Here is a 4,786-nt window from a genome sequence, read left to right as displayed (position 1 = left end):
ATCTCTCTCTCTCTCTCTCTCTCTCTCTCTCTCTCTCTCTCTCTCTCTCTCTCTCTCTCTCTCTCTCTCTCTCACCCCTGCCTCTGTTTCTCTCTCTGTCTCTCTCTCTCTCTCTCTCTCTCTCTGTCTCTCTCTCTTACCCCTGCCTCTGTTTCTCTCTCTGTCTCTCTAACTGTCTCTTTCTATCATTCTTTCCTTCCTCACTTTCCCCACCTTTGCATGTTCGTATTATTTTGAAAAGAAAATAAACTGTTACAGACTTGTACAAATGACATTCCACCCGTCTCTTGTCTTTTGCTCAAACTCAAAGTCTCATGACAAATTTACACGTCTTATCAAAGGGCCACTGTAGGCCTACATGACGTGTCAAGTCCATGCTACATAATGTATGAAATAATATCAAAAGCAAGAAAAGAAAAAAAAACAGACCAAAATATTCAGTCACCATGGAAAATAGGTATGCAAAAAAAGCTGTGAAAACACATTAGGTCTTCTTTCTTTTTACATTTTACAAGTTAGTATTTACGTTATCTCATATAAAATGTTTATTATTCTCAGTACAGTCGAGACTGTCCAAGACGACCATCCCTGGGGAGTAGAAATTTCATCTTTCTGGACAAGTGATCATTTTGGACAGTGTCATAGTAAAAATAGTTCTTTACCCTATCCGTACGTCGTGTTTTACTATCGTATCCATACGACGTGGGGAACTCTGTGCACCACTTTACAAAGAGGAAATTTTACTTGTTGATCCGATCCGTACGCTTTGCAGTCTGTTAAAATGCTTTTTGAAAAATATTGAAAGTTTTAAAGAGATCTTCGTACTTGAAGTATTCTAAAATGTGAAGAATACAACCGCGGGGGTACAAAATGACCCCAGGGCGTATGGATAGGGTTAACCAAACGGAAGTATGAAAACGGGTAGAGATCGTTTGTACAGCTGTTTGTCTCTGGCATGTGGTCGTTAAAGCAGGTTTGTGGCGACTAACCTTGTGTGTTGTTATGTGTAGTACGTGTGTTGTTATGTGTAGTACGTGAATTCATGAGTGAGAGTACAGGGAAAGTCGCCAACCTGTTCGAGTGAATGTACGAATGTTATGTCTCGTCCAGGGGCCTTATGTGTGTGTATCTCTCTTCATGTGACAACAGGTTTATGCTCGCTGTCTTTCTACGCGTTCTAATAATTTACTGAACGAAAGGACACGTATGCTACAGGTTCCACTATAATACTTGATAAAGTCAAAATACGAGCGGTGAATTTGTTCTGGGAGTAACTGATTGTCAATGTTTATCGCCTCCATAGAACCAAGAATCATTTTACATAATTCAGGAGGCGGGCTACTTTCATCTTCCGAGACAGGACCAACCCAGAATGAGAGTGAGGGATACATTATCCAAGCCAAAAGACGGAGAAAATCGATACAATGCTGAGCTGAGCGGGAATCAGACTCGCATTGGGGTTTTTTTTGCGTGCAGAGGCAAAGAGCCTATACCAGTCACATTAACGAGCATTGTTTAAAACCTGGATACATTTGTGCGGCAGCGTGGTGGAATCAGGCTCTCGTCAAAATAATAAAAGTGAAGGAACTTACATTTTTCCGCAGGTTTGTGCATTTTTATCAAATTTAGGATTTTTGGCTCAACACCTTTCATGACCATTAAAGAACACATTTTTGTGTGGATTTTTCTGAAAAGCGTTGATTAAAGGCACAAAAATGTAAATTTCCAGTTATTACGGACTCTTAAGCTAAGGAAATAACAAATCTTTGGTGGCCGTTTTCTCACTAATTTTAACTCTGAAAACAGGTGACCCCGACCTCATTTTTTCGTAAATATCTCGACTTGTATTCAAGATAAATGGACATTTTTTCCCATCCAAATAGAGGCAAGTGAACAAGCTTTCAGGTGATACCAATAAGTGGATAACTCTGCATGCCCAAAAATTGACGAAAGCCTGATTCCACCGCGCTGCCTCACATTTACTATAAAACAATGGAAATGCCATTAACAGTAAAAATAAGACAATGGAAAAGGAAACAAATTGGTTAACAAAGGAAAACCTCAAACAAAAATCACACAGACAGCAATAATATATTATCCAAAAACAAACAAACAAACAAAAACAAAACAATAGTTGAATAGATGATGATGATGATGATGATGATGATGATGATGATGATGATGATGATGATGATAAAGCAATGAGGGTAATGGTAGTAATAATGATAGAAATAATAATAATAACAAAAACAACAACAACAACAACAACAACAACAACAACAACAACAACAACAACATCAGTACAACAACAACAACAGCAACATCAATGATAGCAGCAATAACACAAGTAAAAATCAGATCACAAAAATAGTGAAACATTTGTTTTAATCAGATCTTATCAGATCTTTTATTGTCTGAATACCTCAGTAGGCCTATATATACAATATACTGTGCTGACAAAATGAGTTACTTCTCACGATCCAAGAATGGAGACATCGGCTGAAAATCCACACTGGGGTCAGATTTATAGATGTTCAATTGATGCCATTTTGTTCAAGTTCACTGTGTCTTTTACTATTCCATACTCACAAATTGTACAAACTTCACCTATCAAGTTGATGTATCAATTTCCATAATGCTCAAATCCGAGAAGTAACTCATTTTGTCAGCACAACTCACACACACACACACACACACACACACACACACACACACACACACACACACACACACACACACACACACACACACACGCACACACACACACATATATATATATATATATATATATATATATATATATATATATATATATATACATGAGGTATTCAGGCAAGGGAAAACAAGAAGGATAAAGATGAAATCACTGAGAGTGTCTACCAAAAGGACAACATTCAATGATTCAAGAACTAGCACCGGATGAGTATTTCTTTTCTTCTCATTCTCTTCTACCTTTTCTGTGGTGCTTGAATATGTCGTAGTATGTAAACAAAAGCCAATTCCATCTAGATCTAGATCAGATAGCAGAAAAGATCAAAGTATAATCTTTACATAATGTAAACGTAACATTTATAATATATGAGTACATATTAAGAAAACTGTTCAAAGTCAAGTTACACGTCAGTCTTTGGTACAAGAGAGAGAGAGAGAGAGAGGAGAAAAGTTGTCGACAAACTGAAAGTATATAATAAAAAATATGTATAATAACACGGTGATGGTATTGTCAACACCCATGTGTCAACATAATAATGAAAAATATTATGGGTATCAACCCTACTTATCTTCTCCTTTTGAAACTAAATGTTATAATTACTAATAATAATTTACATAGAGTATATCCACGGTGTACAGCATGCTCTGTGCGCTTTATACAGCTACGTTTGTATAATTATCTGTACTAACATATGCCTACTGATTATAGAAGGTCTACAATTGGAAATAACCTACATTGGCCTGAACGATGCTCCTGACTTGCGGAACTAAAAAAACATCTTTGCCACATAAAGCTATCTCCTCTCTGCTAAAACCTTATAATAAGATGAATATTAACCCCTCTCAAACCCCCCCCCCCCCCCCCCGAAGAAAAATTAAAAAATTAAAAATAAATAAATATAAACTACAAAAAACAAACAGACAAACAAACCAAACAAACACAAAAACCTAATTGGTTTACTTCATCAAATAATGCCTCACTTGATGTGGTTCTTTATGTAAGCACTGTTACGCCAACACTCTTTCACTTAAACTGAAGAGATGCACTTTCTTTACTTCAACTGTTGAAGTCACTGACCTACAATATGCGATGTAGGTTACTTCAAAGGTGAAGCAATCACCACCCAGCACAACGTGCCTACATTAAAAAAATTCGATGGCAACAAGGCTAGAGAGGGCGACCGAGAAAGACCTGGATAGATGGAGTCAGGGAAACATTAACCACCCACGGCATCCCCCCGACCCAAGCTCTCTGGCTGGCGACAGAGAGACAGACGTCTCTTTCTTCCCGCGACACCCAAAATGGTATAAATAGCGGAAAAAGTAAAAAGTAAAGTAAAGATCAATCACTCCCTCGTCAGGACACCATGATGGGCCTACCGTACTTTGAGTAAAGAGAAGCACATTGACACATTAACGGCAATTTAATGAATGTTAAAAGAAATAAGACCGAAACAGATAGATAGAAGGAACAAAAAGAAAATAAGAAGGCGTTCCAATCAGTGGCGCCCTCCAACGACACATTGAGATGAAATATTCAAGGCAGAGTATCTGACAGCAGCAGGCACTTAAAGAGTCAATGTTCACTGTACACGTTCAAGAAGCTGAACTTGGAAAAACAAAACAAAAAAATCAACAACCCGAAAAAGGTGGAGAAACCTTAGCTTTAAAAGAGGAACGTTTTTTTGTGTTGATACTCAGGCTCCACCTTTTTGTGACTGTTCATCTCTTGTTCATCTCTCCAGGAATGTGGCGGACACACATAGTCTAGTGTCGTGGCCGATCCGCCGGAGACCAAAGGCAATGGTGCCGCACATTTCGGACCATCAAAGAAAAAAAAGAGAAACACAAATTTGCATACAATACCTACAGTTGTTGCCTGTTTTTTTAGGTTTGAGATAGAGCCTCCCCCTCCCCCAACACACACACACACACACACACACACACATACACACACACACACACACACACATACACACACACACACATACACACACACACACACACACACAAAACAACAAACCACAACAGAACGGAAAAATCTGATGAATAACGAAATAATGCCCTCAGTTAG

This window comes from Aplysia californica, unplaced genomic scaffold (genome assembly GCF_000002075.1).
Source record: "Aplysia californica isolate F4 #8 unplaced genomic scaffold, AplCal3.0 scaffold00255, whole genome shotgun sequence".
Taxonomy (NCBI): Eukaryota; Metazoa; Mollusca; class Gastropoda; order Aplysiida; family Aplysiidae; genus Aplysia; species Aplysia californica.
Note: the sequence above shows the minus strand (reverse complement) of the source record.